This window comes from Danio rerio, chromosome 5, assembly GCF_052040795.2.
Source record: "Danio rerio strain M-AB ecotype USA chromosome 5, GRCz13ab, whole genome shotgun sequence".
In the NCBI taxonomy this organism is placed as follows: domain Eukaryota; kingdom Metazoa; phylum Chordata; class Actinopteri; order Cypriniformes; family Danionidae; genus Danio; species Danio rerio.
The window spans coordinates 51,543,475-51,560,863 of record NC_141025.1 but is presented as its reverse complement, the minus strand read 5'-3'; positions in this window follow the sequence as shown (position 1 = coordinate 51,560,863).

Below are 17,389 nucleotides of genomic sequence, written 5' to 3'. Positions count from 1 at the left end.
GAGGGCCAGGGGGCACCCTGGGGCCTCTACTGCAAGTCCAGGGAGAGAGGTGGACCCCTGGGTAGCTTGCTGGGGTCTGAAGCCCATAGGTGGAGGGCCAGGGGGTACCCCGGGGCCTATACTCCAAGTCCAGGGAGAGAGGTGGACCCTTGGGTAGCTTCCTAAGGTTAGAGGCCCCTAGGTGGAGGGCCAGAGGGCACCCTGGGGACTATCGTGCAAGTCCAGGGAGAGAGGTGGACCCCTGGGTAGCTTGCTGGGGTACAAGGCATCTAGGTGGAGGGCCAGGGGGCACCCTGGGGCCTAACTTGCAAGTCCAATGAGTAAGGTGGACCGCTGAGTAGCTTGCTGGGGTACGAGGCCCCTAGGTGGAGGGCCAGGGGGCACCCTGGGGCCTCTACTGCAAGTCCAGGGAGAGAGGTGGACCCCTGGGTAGCTTGCTGGGGTCTGAAGCCCATAGGTGGAGGGCCAGGGGGCACCCTGGGGCCTCTACTGCAAGTCTAGGGAGAGAGGTGGACCCATGGGTAGCTAGCTGGGGTAAGAGGCCCCTAAGTGGAGGGCCAGGGGGCACCCTGGGGCCTCTACTGCAAGTCCAGGGAGAGAGGTGGACCCCTGGGTAGTTTGCTGGGGTCAGAGGCCCCTAGGCGGAGGGACAGGGGGCTTCCTGGGGCCTCTACTGCAAATCCAGGGAGAAAGGTGGACCCCTGGGTAGCTTGCTAGGGTCAGAGGCCCCTAGGTGGAGGTCAAGGGGGCACCCTGGGACCTTTACTGCAATCCCAGGGAGAGTTGTGGACCCTTGTGTAGCTTGCTGGGGTCAGAGGCCCCTTGGTGGAGGGTCAGGGGGCACCCTGGGGCCTATTCTGCAAGTCCAGGGAGAGAGGTGGACCTCTGGGTAGCTTGCTGGGGTCAGAGGCCCCTAGGTGGAGGGCCAGGGGGCACCCTGGGGCCTATCCTGCAAGTCCAGGGAGAGAGGTGGACCCCTGGGTAGCTTGCTGGGGTACGAGGCCCCTAGGGGGAGGGCCAGGGGGCTCCCTGGGGCCTCTACTGCAAGTCCAGGGAGAGAGGTGGACCCCTGGGTAGCTTGCTGGGGTCAGAGGCCCCTAGGTGGAGGGCCAGGGGGCACCCTGGGGCCTAGACTGCAAGTCCAGGGAAAGAGGTGGACCCCTGGGTAGCTTGCTGGGGTCAGAGGCCTCTAGGTTGAGGGCCAGGGGGCACCCTGGGGACTCTACTGCAAGTCCAGGGAGAGAGGTGGACCCCTGGGTAGCTTGCTGGGGTCTGAAGCCCATAGGTGGAGGGCCAGGGGGTACCCTGGGGCCTATACTTCAAGTCCAGGGAGAGAGGTGGACCCTTGGGTAGCTTCCTAAGGTTAAAGGCCCCTAGGTGGAGGGCCAGAGGGCACCCTGGGGACTATCGTGCAAGTCCAGGGAGAGAGGTGGACCCCTGGGTAGCTTGCTGGGGTACAAGGCCTCTAGGTGGAGGGCCAGGGGGCACCCTGGGGCCTCTACTGCAAGGCCAGGGAGAGAGGTGGACCCCTTGGTAGCTTGCTTGGGTCAGAGACCCCTAGGTGGAGGGCCAGGGGGCACCTTGGGGCCTCTACTGCAAGTCTAGGTAGAGAGGTGGACCCATGGGTAGCTAGTTGGGGTAAGAGGCCCCTAAGTGGAGGGCAAGGGGGCACCCTGGGGCCTCTACTGCAAGTCCAGGGAGAGAGGTGGACCCCTGGGTAGCTTCCTAAGGTCAGAGGCCCCTAGGTGCAGGGCCAGGGGGCACCCCGGGGCCTATCCTGCAAGTCCAGGGAGAGAGGTGGACCCCTGGGTAGCTTGCTGGGGTACGAGTCCCCTAGATGGAGGGCCAGGGGGCACCCTGGGGCCTTTACTGCAAGTCCAGGGAGAGAGGTGGACCCCTGGGTAGCTTCCTGGGGTCAGAGTCCCCTAGGTGGAGGGTCAGGAGGTACCCTAGGGCCTCTACTGCAAGTCCAGGGAGAGAGGTGGACCCCTGGGTAGCTTGCTGGGGTCAGAGGCAAATAGGTGGAGGGCCAGGGGGCACCCTAGGGTCTACACTGCAAGTCCAGGGAGAGATGTGGACCCCTGGGTAGCTTCCTAAGGTCAGAGGCCCCTAGGTGGAGGGCCAGGGGGCACCCTGGGGCCTATCCTGCAAGTCCAAGGAGAGATGTGGACCCCTGGGTAGCTTGCTGGGGTACGAGGCCCCTAGGTGGAGGGCCAGGGGGCACCCTGGGGCCTCTACTGCAAGTCCAGGGAGAGAGGAGGACCCCTGGGTAGCTTGCTGGGGTCAGAGGCAACTAGGTGGAGGGACAGGGGTACACTGGGGCCTAGACTGCAAGTCCAGGGAGAGAGGTGGACCCCTGGGTAGCTTCCTGAGGTCAAAGGCCCCTAGGTGGAGGGCCAGGGGGCACCTTGGGGCCTATCCTGCAAGTCCAAGGAGAGAGGTGGACCCCTGGGTTGCTTGCTGGGGTACGAGGCCCCAAGTTGGAGGGCCAGGGGGCACCCTGGGGCCTCTACTGCAAGCCCAGGGAGAGAGGTGGACCCCTGGTTAGCTTGCTGGGGTCGGAAGCCCCTTGGTCTATGGCCAGGGGGCACCCTGGGGCCTATACTGCAAGTCCAGGGAGAGAGGTGGACCCATGGGTAGCTTGCTGGGGTCAGAGGCCCCTAGGTGGAGGGCCAGGGGCTTCCTGGGGCCTCTACTGCAAGTCTAGGCAGAGAGGTGGACCCCTGGGTAGCTTGCTGGGGTCAGAGGCCCCTAGGTGGAGGGCCAGGGGGCACCCTGGGGCCTCTACTGCAAGTCCAGGGAAAGAGGTGGACCCCTGGGTAGCTTGCTGGGGTCAGAGGCCTCTAGGTGGAGGGCCAGGGGGCACCCTGGGGCCTCTACTGCAAGTCTAGGGAGAGAGGTGGACCCATGGGTAGCTAGCTGGTGTAAGAGGCCCCTAAGTGGAGGGCCAGGGGGCACCCTGGGGCCTCTACTGCAAGTCCAGGGATAGAGGTGGACCCCTGGGTAGCTTGCTGGGGTACGAGGCCCCTAGTTGGAGGGCCAGGGGGCACCCTGGGGCCTCTACTGCAAGCCCAGGGAGAGAGGTGGACCCCTGGTTAGCTTGCTGGGGTCGGAAGCCCCTTGGTCTATGGCCAGGGGGCACCCTGGGGCCTATACTGCAAGTCCAGGGAGAGAGGTGGACCCATGGGTAGCTTGCTGGGGTCAGAGGCCCCTAGGTGGAGGGCCAGGGGCTTCCTGGGGCCTCTACTGCAAGTCTAGGCAGAGAGGTGGACCCCTGGGTAGCTTGCTGGGGTCAGAGGCCCCTAGGTGGAGGGCCAGGGGGCACCCTGGGGCCTCTACTGCAAGTCCAGGGAAAGAGGTGGACCCCTGGGTAGCTTGCTGGGGTCAGAGGCCTCTAGGTGGAGGGCCAGGGGGCACCCTGGGGCCTCTACTGCAAGTCTAGGGAGAGAGGTGGACCCATGGGTAGCTAGCTGGTGTAAGAGGCCCCTAAGTGGAGGGCCAGGGGGCACCCTGGGGCCTCTACTGCAAGTCCAGGGATAGAGGTGGACCCCTGGGTAGCTTGCTGGGGTCTGAAGCCCATAGGTGGAGGGCCAGGGGGTACCCTGGGGCCTATACTTCAAGTCCAGGGAGAGAGGTGGACCCTTGGGTAGCTTCCTAAGGTTAGAGGCCCCTAGGTGGAGGGCCAGAGGGCACCCTGGGGACTATCGTGCAAGTCCAGGGAGAGAGGTGGACCCCTGGGTAGCTTGCTGCGGTACGAGGCCTCTAGGTGGAGGGCCAGGGGGCACCCTGGGGCCTATCTTGCAAGTCCAGGGAGTAAGTTGGACCCCTGTGTAGCTTGCTGGGGTACGAGGCCCCTAGGTGGAGGGCCAGGGGGCACCCTGGGGCCTCTACTGCAAGTCCAGGGAGAGAGGTGGACCCCTGGGTAGCTTGCTGGGGTCTGAAGCCCATAGGTGGAGGGCCAGGGGGCACCCTGGGGCCTCTACTGCAAGTCTAGGGAGAGAGGTGGACCCATGGGTAGCTAGGTGGGGTAAGAGGCCCCTAAGTGGAGGGCCAGGGGGCACCTTGGGGCCTCTACTGCAAGTCCAGGGAGAGAGGTGGACCCCTGGGTAGTTTGCTGGGGTCAGAGGCCACTAGGCGGAGGGACAGGGGGCTTCCTGGGGCCTCTACTGCAAGTCCAGGGAGAAAGGTAGACCCCTGGGTAGCTTGCTAGGGTCAGAGGCCCCTGGGTGGAGGTCAAGGGGGCACCCTGGGGCCTTTACTGCAATCCCAGGGAGAGTTGTGGACCCTTGTGTAGCTTGCTGGGGTCAGAGGCCCCTTGGTGGGGGGTCAGGGGGCACCCTGGGGCCTATTCTGCAAGTCCAGGGAGAGAGGTGGACCTCTGGGTAGCTTGCTGGGGTCAGAGGCCCCTAGGTGGAGGGCCAGGGGGCACCCTGGGGCCTATCCTGCAAGTCCAGGGAGAGAGGTGGACCCCTGGGTAGCTTGCTGGGGTCAGAGGCCCCTAGGTGGAGGGCCAGGGGGCACCCTGGGGCCTCTACTGCAAGTCCAGGGAGAGAGGTGGACCCCTGGGTAGCTTGCTGGAGTCAGAGGCCTCTAGGTGGAGGGCCAGGGGGCACCCTGGGGCCTCTACTGCAAGTCCAGGGAGAGAGGTGGACCCCTGGGTAGCTTGCTGGGGTCTGAAGCCCATAGGTGGAGGGCCAGGGGGTACCCTGGGGCCTATACTTCAAGTCCAGGGAGAGAGGTGGACCCTTGGGTAGCTTCCTAAGGTTAGAGGCCCCTAGGTGGAGGGCCAGAGGGCACCCTAGGGACTATCGTGCTAGTCCAGGGAGAGAGGTGGACCCCTGGGTAGCTTGCTGGGGTACAAGGCCTCTAGGTGGAGGGCCAGGGGGCACCCTGGGGCCTCTACTGCAAGTCCAGGGAGAGAGGTGGACCCCTGGGTAGCTTCCTAAGGTCAGAGGCCCCTAGGTGGAGGGCCAGGGGGCACCCTGGGGCCTATCCTGCAAGTCCAGGGAGAGAGGTGGACCCCTGGGTAGCTTGCTGGGGTTCGAGTCCCCTAGGTGGAGGGCCAGGGGGCACCCTGGGGCCTCTACTGCTAGTCCAGGGAGAGAGGTGGACCCCTGGGTAGCTTGCTGGAGTCAGAGGCCTCTAGGTGGAGGGCCAGGGGGCACCCTGGGGCCTCTACTGCAAGTCCAGGGAGAGAGGTGGACCCCTGGGTAGCTTGCTGGGGTCTGAAGCCCATAGGTGGAGGGCCAGGGGGTACCCTGGGGCCTATACTTCAAGTCCAGGGAGAGAGGTGGACCCTTGGGTAGCTTCCTAAGGTTAGAGGCCCCTAGGTGGAGGGCCAGAGGGCACCCTAGGGACTATCGTGCTAGTCCAGGGAGAGAGGTGGACCCCTGGGTAGCTTGCTGGGGTACAAGGCCTCTAGGTGGAGGGCCAGGGGGCACCCTGGGGCCTCTACTGCAAGGCCAGGGAGAGAGGTGGACCCCTTGGTAGCTTGCTTGGGTCAGAGACCCCTAGGTGGACGGCCAGGGGGCACCTTGGGGCCTCTACTGCAAGTCTAGGGAGAGAGGTGGACCCATGGGTAGCTAGCTGGGGTAAGAGGCCCCTAAGTGGAGGGCAAGGGGGCACCCTGGGGCCTCTACTGCAAGTCCAGGGAGAGAGGTGGACCCCTGGGTAGTTTGCTGGGGTCAGAGGCCCCAAGGCGGAGGGACAGGGGGCTTCCTGGGGCCTCTACTGGAAGTCCAGGGAGAGAGGTGGACCCCTGGGTAGCTTGCTGGGGTCAGAGGCCTCTAGGTGGAGGGCCAAGGGGGACCCTGGGGCCTATACTGCAAGTCCAGGGAGAGAGGTGGACCCCTGGGTAGCTTGCTGGGGTCTGTAGCCCATAGGTGGAGGTCCAGGGGGTACCCTGGGGCCTATACTGCAAATCCAGGGAGAGAGGTGGACCCCTGGGTAGCTTCCTAAGGTCAGAGGCCCCTAGGTGGAGGGCCAGGGGGCACCCTGGGGCCTATCCTGCAAGTCCAGGGAGAGAGGTGGACCCCTGGGTAGCTTGCTGGGGTACGAGGCCCCTAGGTGGAGGGCCAGGGGGCACCCTGGGGCCTCTACTGCAAGTCCAGGGAGAGAGGTGGACCCCTGGGTAGCTTCCTAAGGTCAGAGGCCCCTAGGTGGAGGGCCAGGGGGCACCCTGGGGCCTATCCTGCAAGTCCAGGGAGAGAGGTGGACCCCTGGGTAGCTTGCTGGGGTTCGAGTCCCCTAGGTGGAGGGCCAGGGGGCACCCTGGGGCCTCTACTGCTAGTCCAGGGAGAGAGGTGGACCCCTGGGTAGCTTCCTGGGGTCAGAGTCCCCTAGGTGGAGGGTCAGGAGGTACCCTAGGGCCTCTACTGCAAGTCCAGGGAGAGAGGTGGACCCCTGGGTAGCTTGCTGGGGTCAGAGGCAACTAGGTGGAGGGCCAGGGGGCACCTTAGGGTCTACACTGCAAGTCCAGGGAGAGAGGTGGACCCCTGGGTAGTTTGCTGGGGTCAGAGACCCTAGGCGGAGGGACAGGGGGCTTCCTGGGGCCTCTACTGCAAGTCTAGGGAGAAAGGTGGACCCCTGGGTAGCTTGCTAGGGTCAGAGGCCCCAAGGTGGAGGTCAAGGGGGCACCCTGGGGCCTTTACTGCAATCCCAGGGAGAGTTGTGGACCCTTGTGTAGCTTGCTGGGGTCAGAGGCCCCTTGGTGGAGGGTCAGGGGGCACCCTGGGGCCTATTCTGCAAGTCCAGGGAGAGAGGTGGACCTCTGGGTAGCTTGCTGGGGTCAGAGGCCCCTAGGTGGAGGGCCAGGGGGCACCCTGGGGCCTATCCTGCAAGTCCAGGGAGAGAGGTGGACCCCTGGGTAGCTTGCTGGGGTCAGAGGCCCCTAGGTGGAGGGCCAGGGGGCACCCTCGGGCCTCTACTGCAAGTCCAGGGAGGGAGGTGGACCCCTGGGTAGCTTGCTGGAGTCAGAGGCCTCTAGGTGGAAGGCCAGGGGGCACCCTGGGGCCTCTACTGCAAGTCCAGGGAGAGAGGTGGACCCCTGGGTAGCTTGCTGGGGTCTGAAGCCCATAGGTGGAGGGCCAGGGGGTACCCTGGGCCTATACTTCAAGTCCAGGGAGAGAGGTGGACCCTTGGGTAGCTTCCTAAGGTTAGAGGCCCCTAGGTGGAGGGCCAGAGGGCACCCTGGGGACTATCGTGCAAGTCCAGGGAGAGAGGTGGACCCCTGGGTAGCTTGCTGGGGTACAAGGCCTCTAGGTGGAGGGCCAGGGGGCACCCTGGGGCCTCTACTGCAAGGCCAGGGAGAGAGGTGGACCCCTTGGTAGCTTGCTTGGGTCAGAGACCCCTAGGTGGAGGGCCAGGGGGCACCTTGGGGCATCTACTGCAAGTCTAGCGAGAGAGGTGGACCCATGGGTAGCTAGCTGGGGTAAGAGGCCCCTAAGTGGAGGGCAAGGGGGCACCCTGGGGCCTCTACTGCAAGTCCAGGGAGAGAGGTGGACCCCTGGGTAGTTTGCTGGGGTCAGAGGCCCCAAGGCGGAGGGACAGGGGGCTTCCTGGGGCCTCTACTGCAAGTCCAGGAAGAGAGGTGGACCCCTGGGTAGCTTGCTGGGGTCAGAGGCCTCTAGGTGGAGGGCCAAGGGGCACCCTGGGGCCTATACTGCAAGTCCAGGGAGAGAGGTGGACCCCTGGGTAGCTTGCTGGGGTCTGTAGCCCATAGGTGGAGGTCCAGGGGGTACCCTGGGGCCTATACTGCAAATCCAGGGAGAGAGGTGGACCCCTGGGTAGCTTCCTAAGGTCAGAGGCCCCTAGGTGGAGGGCCAGGGGGCACCCTGGGGCCTATCCTGCAAGTCCAGGGAGAGAGGTGGACCCCTGGGTAGCTTGCTGGGGTACGAGGCCCCTAGGTGGAGGGCCAGGGGGCACCCTGGGGCCTCTACTGCAAGTCCAGGGAGAGAGGTGGACCCCTGGGTAGCTTCCTAAGGTCAGAGGCCCCTAGGTGGAGGGCCAGGGGGCACCCTGGGGCCTATCCTGCAAGTCCAGGGAGAGAGGTGGACCCCTGGGTAGCTTGCTGGGGTACGAGTCCCCTAGGTGGAGGGCCAGGGGACACCTGGGGCCTCTACTGCTAGTCCAGGGAGAGAGGTGGAACCCTGGGTAGCTTCCTGGGGTCAGAGTCCCCTAGGTGGAGGGTCAGGAGGTACCCTAGGGCCTTTACTGCAAGTCCAGGGAGAGAGGTGGACCCCTGGGTAGCTTGCTGGGGTCAGAGGCAACTAGGTGGAGGGCCAGGGGGCACCCTAGGGTCTACACTGCAAGTCCAGGGAGAGAGGTGGACCCCTGGGTAGCTTCCTAAGGTCAGAGGCCCCTAGGTGGAGGGCCAGGGGGCACCCTGGGGCCTATCCTGCAAGTCCAGGGAGAGTTGTGGACCCCTGGGTAGCTTGCTGGGGTCTGTAGCCCATAGGTGGAGGGACAGGGGTACCCTGGGGCCTAGACTGCAAGTCCAGGGAGAGAGGTGAACCCCTGGGTAGCTTCCTGAGGTCAAAGGCCTCTAGGTGGAGGGCCAGGGGGCACCCTGGGGCCTATCCTGCAAGTCCAAGGAGAGAGGTGGACCGCTGGGTTGCTTGCTGGGGTACAAGGCCCATAGTTGGAGGGCCAGGGGGCACCCTGGGGCCTCTACTGCAAGCCCAGGGAGAGAGGTGGACCCCTGTTTAGCTTGCTGGGGTCGGAAGCCCCTTGGTCTATGGCCAGGGGGCACCCTGGGGCCTATACTGCAAGTCCAGTGAGAGAGGTGGACCCATGGGTAGCTTACTGGGGTCAGAGGCCCCTAGGTGGGGGGCCAGGGGCCTTTCTGGGGCCTCTACTGCAAGTCCAGGGAGAGAGTTGGACCCCTGGGTAGCTTGCTGGTCTCAGAGGCAACTAGGTGGAGGGACAGGGGGTATCCTGGGGCCTATACTGCAAGTCCAGGGAGAGAGGTGGACCCCTGGGTAGCTTCCTGAGGTCAGAGGCCCCTAGGTGGAGGGCCAGGGCGCACCCTGGGGCCTATCCTGCAAGTCCAGGGAGAGAGGTGGACCCCTGGGTAGCTTGCTGGGGTACGAGGCTACCCTAGGTGGAGGGCCAGGGGGCACCCTGGGGCCTCTACTGCAAGTCCAGGGAGAGAGGAGGACCCCTGGGTAGCTTGCTGGGGTCAGAGGCAACTAGGTGGAGGGACAGGGGTACCCTGGGGCCTAGACTGCAAGTCCAGGGAGAGAGGTGAACCCCTGGGTAGCTTCCTAAGGTCAAAGGCCCCTAGGTGGAGGGCCAGGGGGCACCCTCGGGCCTATCCTGCAAGTCCAAGGAGAGAGGTGGACCCCTGGTTAGCTTGCTGGGGTCGGAAGCCCCTTGGTCTATGGCCAGGGGGCACCCTGGGGCCTATACTGCAAGTCCAGTGAGAGAGGTGGACCCATGGGTAGCTTACTGGGGTCAGAGGCCCCTAGGTGGGGGGCCAGGGGCTTCCTGGGGCCTCTACTGCAAGTCCAGGGAGAGAGGTGGACCCCTGGGTAGCTTGCTGGTGTCAGAGGCAACTAGGTGGAGGGACAAGGGGTATCCTGGGGCATATACTGCAAGTCCAGGGAGAGAGGTGGACCCCTGGGTAGCTTCCTGAGGTCAAAGGCCCCTTGATGGAATGTCAGGGGGCACCCTGGGGCCTAATCTGCAAGTCCAGGGAGAGAGGGGGACCTCTGGGTAGCTTGCTGGGGTCAGAGGCCCCTAGGTGGAGGGCCAGGGGGCACCCTGGGGCCTATCCTGCAAGTTCAGGGAGAGAGGTGGACCCCTGGGTAGCTTGCTGGGGTACGAGGCCCATAGGTGGAGGGCCAGGGGGCACCCTGGGGCCTCTACTGCAAGTCCAGGGAGAGAGGTGGACCCCTGGGTAGCTTGCTGGGGTGAGAGGCCCCTAGGTGGAGGGCCAGGGGGCACCCTGGGGCCTCTACTGCAAGTCCAGGGAAAGAGGTGGACCCCTGGGTAGCTTGCTGGGGTCAGAGGCCTCTAGGTAGAGGGCCAGGGGGCACCCTGGGGCCTCTACTGCAAGTCTAGGGAGAGAGGTGGACCCATGGGTAGCTAGCTTGGGTAAGAGGCCCCTAAGTGGAGGGCCAGGGGGCACCCTGGGGCCTCTACTGCAAATCAAGGGAGAGAGGTGGACCCCTGGGTAGCTTGCTGGGGTCTGAAGCCCATAGGTGGAGGGCCAGGGGGTACCCTGGGGCCTATACTTCAAGTCCAGGCAGAGAGATGGACCCTTGGGTAGCTTCCTAAGGTTAGAGGCCCCTAGGTGGAGGGCCAGAGGGCACCCTGGGGACTATCGTGCAAGTCCAGGGAGAAAGGTGGACCCCTGGGTAGCTTGCTGGGGTACAAGGCCTCTAGGTGGAGGGCCAGTGGGCACCCTGGGGCCTATCTTGCAAGTCCAGGGAGTAAGGTGGACCCCTGAGTAGCTTGCTGGGGTACAAGGCCCCTAGGTGGAGGGCCAGGGGGCACCCTGGGGCCTCTACTGCAAGTCCAGGGAGAGAGGTGGACCCCTGGGTAGCTTGCTGGGGTCTGAAGCCCATAGGTGGAGGGCCAGGGGGCACCCTGGGGCCTCTACTGCAAGTCTAGGGAGAGAGGTGGACCCATGGGTAGCTAGCTGGGGTAAGAGGCCCCTAAGTGGAGGGCCAGGGGGCACCCTGGGGCCTCTACTGCAAGTCCAGGGAGAAAAGTGGACCCCTGGGTAGCTTGCTAGGGTCAGAGGCCCCTAGGTGGAGGTCAAGGGGGCACCCTGGGGCCTTTACTGCAATCCCAGGGAGAGTTGTGGACCCTTGTGTAGTTTGCTGGGGTCAGAGGCCCCTTGGTGGAGGGTCAGGGGGCACCCTGGGGCCTATTCTGCAAGTCCAGGGAGAGAGGTGGACCTCTGGGTAGCTTGCTGGGGTCAGAGGCCCCTAGGTGGAGGGCCAGGGGGCACCCTGGGGCCTATCCTAAAAGTCCAAGGAGAGAGGTGGACCCCTGGGTAGCTTGCTGGGGTACGAGGCCCCTAGGTGGAGGGCCAGGGGGCACCCTGGGGCCTCTACTGCAAGTCCAGGGAGAGAGGTGGACCCTTGGGTAGCTTCCTAAGGTTAGAGGCCCCTAGGTGGAGGGCCAGAGGGCACCCTGGGGACTATCGTGCAAGTCCAGGGAGAAAGGTGGACCCCTGGGTAGCTTGCTGGGGTACAAGGCCTCTAGGTGGAGGGCCAGGGGGCACCCTGGGGCCTATCTTGCAAGTCCAGGGAGTAAGGTGGACCCCTGAGAAGCTTGCTGGGGTACAAGGCCCCTAGGTGGAGGGCCAGGGGGCACCCTGGGGCCTCTACTGCAAGTCCAGCGAGAGAGGTGGACCCCTGGGTAGCTTGCTGGGGTCTAAAGCCCATATGTGGAGGGCCAGGGGGCACCCTGGGGCCTATCCTAAAAGTCCAGGGAGAGAGCTGGACCCCTAGGTAGCTTGCTGGGGTACGAGGCCCCTAGGTGGAGGGCCAGGGGGCACCCTGGGGCCTCTACTGCAAGTCCAGGGAGAGAGGTGGACCCCTGGGTAGCTTGCTAGGGTCAGAGGCCCCTAGGTGGAGGGCCAGGGGGCACCCTGGGGCCTCTACTGCAAGTCCAGGGAAAGAGGTGGACCCCTAGGTAGCTTGCTGGGGTCAGAGGCCTCTAGGTGGAGGGCCAGGGGGCACCCTGGGGCCTCTACTGCAAGTCCAGGGAGAGAGGTGGACCCCTGGGTAGCTTGCTGGGGTCTGAAGCCCATAGAAGGAGGGCCAGGGGGTACCCCGGGGCCTATACTCCAAGTCCAGGGAGAGAGGTGGACCCTTGGGTAGCTTCCTAAGGTTAGAGGCCCCTAGGTGGAGGGCCAGAGGGCACCCTGGGGACTATCGTGCAAGTCCAGGGAGAGAGGTGGACCCCTGGGTAGCTTGCTGGGGTACAAGGCATCTAGGTGGAGGGCCAGGGGGCACCCTGGGGCCTAACTTGCAAGTCCAATGAGTAAGGTGGACCGCTGAGTAGCTTGCTGGGGTACGAGGCCCCTAGGTGGAGGGCCAGGGGGCACCCTGGGGCCTCTACTGCAAGTCCAGGGAGAGAGGTGGACCCCTGGGTAGCTTGCTGGGGTCTGAAGCCCATAGGTGGAGGGCCAGGGGGCACCCTGGGGCCTCTACTGCAAGTCTAGGGAGAGAGGTGGACCCATGGGTAGCTAGCTGGGGTAAGAGGCCCCTAAGTGGAGGGCCAGGGGGCACCCTGGGGCCTCTACTGCAAGTCCAGGGAGAGAGGTGGACCCCTGGGTAGTTTGCTGGGGTCAGAGGCCCCTAGGCGGAGGGACAGGGGGCTTCCTGGGGCCTCTACTGCAAATCCAGGGAGAAAGGTGGACCCCTGGGTAGCTTGCTAGGGTCAGAGGCCCCTAGGTGGAGGTCAAGGGGGCACCCTGGGACCTTTACTGCAATCCCAGGGAGAGTTGTGGACCCTTGTGTAGCTTGCTGGGGTCAGAGGCCCCTTGGTGGAGGGTCAGGGGGCACCCTGGGGCCTATTCTGCAAGTCCAGGGAGAGAGGTGGACCTCTGGGTAGCTTGCTGGGGTCAGAGGCCCCTAGGTGGAGGGCCAGGGGGCACCCTGGGGCCTATCCTGCAAGTCCAGGGAGAGAGGTGGACCCCTGGGTAGCTTGCTGGGGTACGAGGCCCCTAGGGGGAGGGCCAGGGGGCTCCCTGGGGCCTCTACTGCAAGTCCAGGGAGAGAGGTGGACCCCTGGGTAGCTTGCTGGGGTCAGAGGCCCCTAGGTGGAGGGCCAGGGGGCACCCTGGGGCCTAGACTGCAAGTCCAGGGAAAGAGGTGGACCCCTGGGTAGCTTGCTGGGGTCAGAGGCCTCTAGGTTGAGGGCCAGGGGGCACCCTGGGGACTCTACTGCAAGTCCAGGGAGAGAGGTGGACCCCTGGGTAGCTTGCTGGGGTCTGAAGCCCATAGGTGGAGGGCCAGGGGGTACCCTGGGGCCTATACTTCAAGTCCAGGGAGAGAGGTGGACCCTTGGGTAGCTTCCTAAGGTTAAAGGCCCCTAGGTGGAGGGCCAGAGGGCACCCTGGGGACTATCGTGCAAGTCCAGGGAGAGAGGTGGACCCCTGGGTAGCTTGCTGGGGTACAAGGCCTCTAGGTGGAGGGCCAGGGGGCACCCTGGGGCCTCTACTGCAAGGCCAGGGAGAGAGGTGGACCCCTTGGTAGCTTGCTTGGGTCAGAGACCCCTAGGTGGAGGGCCAGGGGGCACCTTGGGGCCTCTACTGCAAGTCTAGGTAGAGAGGTGGACCCATGGGTAGCTAGTTGGGGTAAGAGGCCCCTAAGTGGAGGGCAAGGGGGCACCCTGGGGCCTCTACTGCAAGTCCAGGGAGAGAGGTGGACCCCTGGGTAGCTTCCTAAGGTCAGAGGCCCCTAGGTGCAGGGCCAGGGGGCACCCCGGGGCCTATCCTGCAAGTCCAGGGAGAGAGGTGGACCCCTGGGTAGCTTGCTGGGGTACGAGTCCCCTAGATGGAGGGCCAGGGGGCACCCTGGGGCCTTTACTGCAAGTCCAGGGAGAGAGGTGGACCCCTGGGTAGCTTCCTGGGGTCAGAGTCCCCTAGGTGGAGGGTCAGGAGGTACCCTAGGGCCTCTACTGCAAGTCCAGGGAGAGAGGTGGACCCCTGGGTAGCTTGCTGGGGTCAGAGGCAAATAGGTGGAGGGCCAGGGGGCACCCTAGGGTCTACACTGCAAGTCCAGGGAGAGATGTGGACCCCTGGGTAGCTTCCTAAGGTCAGAGGCCCCTAGGTGGAGGGCCAGGGGGCACCCTGGGGCCTATCCTGCAAGTCCAAGGAGAGATGTGGACCCCTGGGTAGCTTGCTGGGGTACGAGGCCCCTAGGTGGAGGGCCAGGGGGCACCCTGGGGCCTCTACTGCAAGTCCAGGGAGAGAAAAGGACCCCTGGGTAGCTTGTTGGGGTCAGAGGCAACTAGGTGGAGGGACAGGGGTACCCTGGGGCCTAGACTGCAAGTCCAGGGAGAGAGGTGGACCCCTGGGTAGCTTGCTGGGGTCTGTAGCCCATAGGTGGAGGTCCAGGGGGTACCCTGGGGCCTATACTGCAAGTCCAGGGAGAGAGGTGGACCCCTGGGTAGCTTCCTAATGTCAGAGGCCCCTAGGTGGAGGGCCAGGGGGCACCCTGGGGCCTATCCTGCAAGTCCAGGGAGAGAGGTGGACCCCTGGGTAGCTTGCTGGGGTACGAGTCCCCTAGGTGGAGGGCCAGGGGGCACCCTGGGGCCTCTACTGCAAGTCCAGGGAGAGAGGTGGACCCCTGGGTAGCTTCCTGGGGTCAGAGTCCCCTAGGTGGAGGGTCAGGAGGTACCCTAGGGCCTCTACTGCAAGTCCAGGTAGAGAGGTGGACCCCTGGGTAGCTTGCTGGGGTCAGAGGCCCCTAGGTGGAGGGCCAGGGGGCACCCTGGGGCCTCTACTGCAAGTCCAGGGAAAGAGGTGGTCCCCTGGGTAGCTTGCTGGGGTCAGAGGCCTCTAGGTAGAGGGCCAGGGGGCACCCTGGGGCCTCTACTGCAAGTCTAGGGAGAGAGGTGGACCCATGGGTAGCTAGCTGGGGTAAGAGGCCCCTAAGTGGAGGGCCAGGGGGCACCCTGGGGCCTCTACTGCAAGTCCAGGGAGAGAGGTGGACCCTTGGGTAGCTTCCTAAGGTTAGAGGCCCCTAGGTGGAGGGCCAGAGGGCACCCTGGGGACTATCGTGCAAGTCCAGGGAGAGAGGTGGACCCCTGGGTAGCTTGCTGGGGTACAAGGCCTCTAGGTGGAGGGCCAGGGGGCACCCTGGGGCCTCTACTGCAAGGCCAGGGAGAGAGGTGGACCCCTTGGTAGCTTGCTTGGGTCAGAGACCCCTAGGTGGAGGGCCAGGGGGCACCTTGGGGCCTCTACTGCAAGTCTAGGTAGAGAGGTGGACCCATGGGTAGCTAGCTGGGGTAAGAGGACCCTAAGTGGAGGGCAAGGGGGCACCCTGGGGCCTCTACTGCAAGTCGAGGGAGAGAGGTGGACCCCTGGGTAGCTTCCTAAGGTCAGAGGCCCCTAGGTGGAGGGCCAGGGGGCACCCTGGGGCCTATTCTGCAAGTCCAGGGAGAGAGGTGGACCTCTGGGTAGCTTGCTGGGGTCAGAGGTCCCTAGATGGAGGGCCAGGGGCCACCCTGGGGCCTCTACTGCAAGTCTAGGGAGAGAGGTGGACCCATGGGTAGCTAGCTGGGGTAAGAGGCCCCTAAGTGGAGGGCCAGGGGGCACCCTGGGGCCTCTACTGCAAGTCCAGGGAGAGAGGTGGACCCTTGGGTAGCTTCCTAAGGTTAGAGGCCCCTAGGTGGAGGGCCAGAGGGCACCCTGGGGACTATCGTGCAAGTCCAGGGAGAGAGGTGGACCCCTGGGTAGCTTGCTGGGGTACAAGGCCTCTAGGTGGAGGGCCAGGGGGCACCCTGGGGCCTCTACTGCAAGGCCAGGGAGAGAGGTGGACCCCTTGGTAGCTTGCTTGGGTCAGAGACCCCTAGGTGGAGGGCCAGGGGGCACCTTGGGGCCTCTACTGCAAGTCTAGGTAGAGAGGTGGACCCATGGGTAGCTAGATGGGGTAAGTGGCCCCTAAGTGGAGGGCAAGGGGGCACCCTGGGGCCTCTACTGCAAGTCCAGGGAGAGAGGTGGACCCCTGGGTAGTTTGCTGGGGTCAGAGGCCCCAAGGACGAGGGACAAGGGGCTTCCTGGGGCCTCTACTGCAAGTCCAGGGAGAAAGGTGGACCCCTGGGTAGCTTGCTGGGGTCAGAGGCCTCTAGGTGGAGGGCCAAGGGGCACCCTGGGGCCTATACTGCAAGTCCAGGGAGAGAGGTGGACCCCTGGGTAGCTTGCTGGGGTCTGTAGCCCATAGGTGGAGGTCCAGGGGGTACCCTGGGGCCTATACTGCAAGTCCAGGGAGAGAGGTGGACCCCTGGGTAGCTTGCTGGGGTACGAGGCCCCTAGGTGGAGGGCCAGGGGGCACCCTGGGGCCTCTACTGCAAGTCCAGGGAGAGAGGTGCACCCCTGGGTAGCTTCCTAAGGTCAGAGGCCCCTAGGTGGAGGGCCAGGGGGCACCCTGGGGCCTATCCTGCAAGTCCAGGGAGAGAGGTGGACCCCTGGGTAGCTTGCTGGGGTACGAGTCCCCTAGGTGGAGGGCCAGGGGGCACCCTGGGGCCTCTACTGCAAGTCCAGGGAGAGAGGTGGACCCCTGGGTAGCTTCCTGGGGTCAGAGTCCCCTAGGTGGAGGGTCAGGAGGTACCCTAGGGCCTCTACTGCAAGTCCAGGGAGAGAGGTGGACCCCTGGGTAGCTTGCTGGGGTCAGAGGCAAATAGGTGGAGGGCCAGGGGGCACCCTAGGGTCTACACTGCAAGTCCAGGGAGAGAGGTGGACCCCTGGGTAGCTTCCTAAGGTCAGAGGCCCCTATGTGGAGGGCCAGGGGGCACCCTGGGGCCTATCCTGCAAATCCAGGGAGAGATGTGGACCCCTGGGTAGCTTCCTAAGGTTAGAGGCCCCTAGGTGGAGGGCCAGGGGGCACCCTGGGGCCTCTACTGCAAGTCTAGGGAGAGAGGAGGACCCCTGGGTAGCTTGCTGGGGTCAGAGGCAACTAGGTGGAGGGACAGGGGTACCCTGGGGCCTAGACTGCAAGTCCAGGGAGAGAGGTGGACCCCTGGGTAGCTTCCTGAGGTCAAAGGCACCTAGGTGGAGGGCCAGGGGGCACCCTGGGGCCTATCCTGCAAGTCCAAGGAGAGAGGTGGACCCCTGGGTTGCTTGCTGGGGTACGAGGCCCCTAGTTGGAGATCAAGGGGGCACCCTGGGACCTTTACTGCAATCCCAGGGAGAGTTGTGGTCCCTTGTGTAGCTTGCTGGGGTCAGAGGCCCCTTGGTGGAGGGTCAGGGGGCACCCTGGGGCCTATTCTGCAAGTCCAGGGAGAGAGGTGGACCCCTGGGTAGCTTGCTGGGGTCAGAGGCCCCTAGGTGGAGGGCCAGGGGGCACCCTGGGGCCTATCCTGCAAGTCCAGGGAGAGAGGTGGACCCCTGGGTAGCTTGCTGGGGTACGAGGCCCATAGGTGGAGGGCCAGGGGGCACCCTGGGGTCTCTACTGCAAGTCCAGGGAGAGAGGTGGACCCCTGGGTAGCTTGCTGGGGTCAGAGGCCCCTAGGTGGAGGGCCAGGGGGCACCCTGGGGCCTCTACTGCAAGACCAGGGAAAGAGGTGGACCCCTGGGTAGCTTGCTGGGGTCAGAGGCCTCTAGGTGGAGGGCCAGGGGGCACCCTGGGGCCTCTACTGCAAGTCTAGGGAGAGAGGTGGACCCATGGGTAGCTAGCTGGGGTAAGAGGCCCCTAAGTGGAGGGCCAGG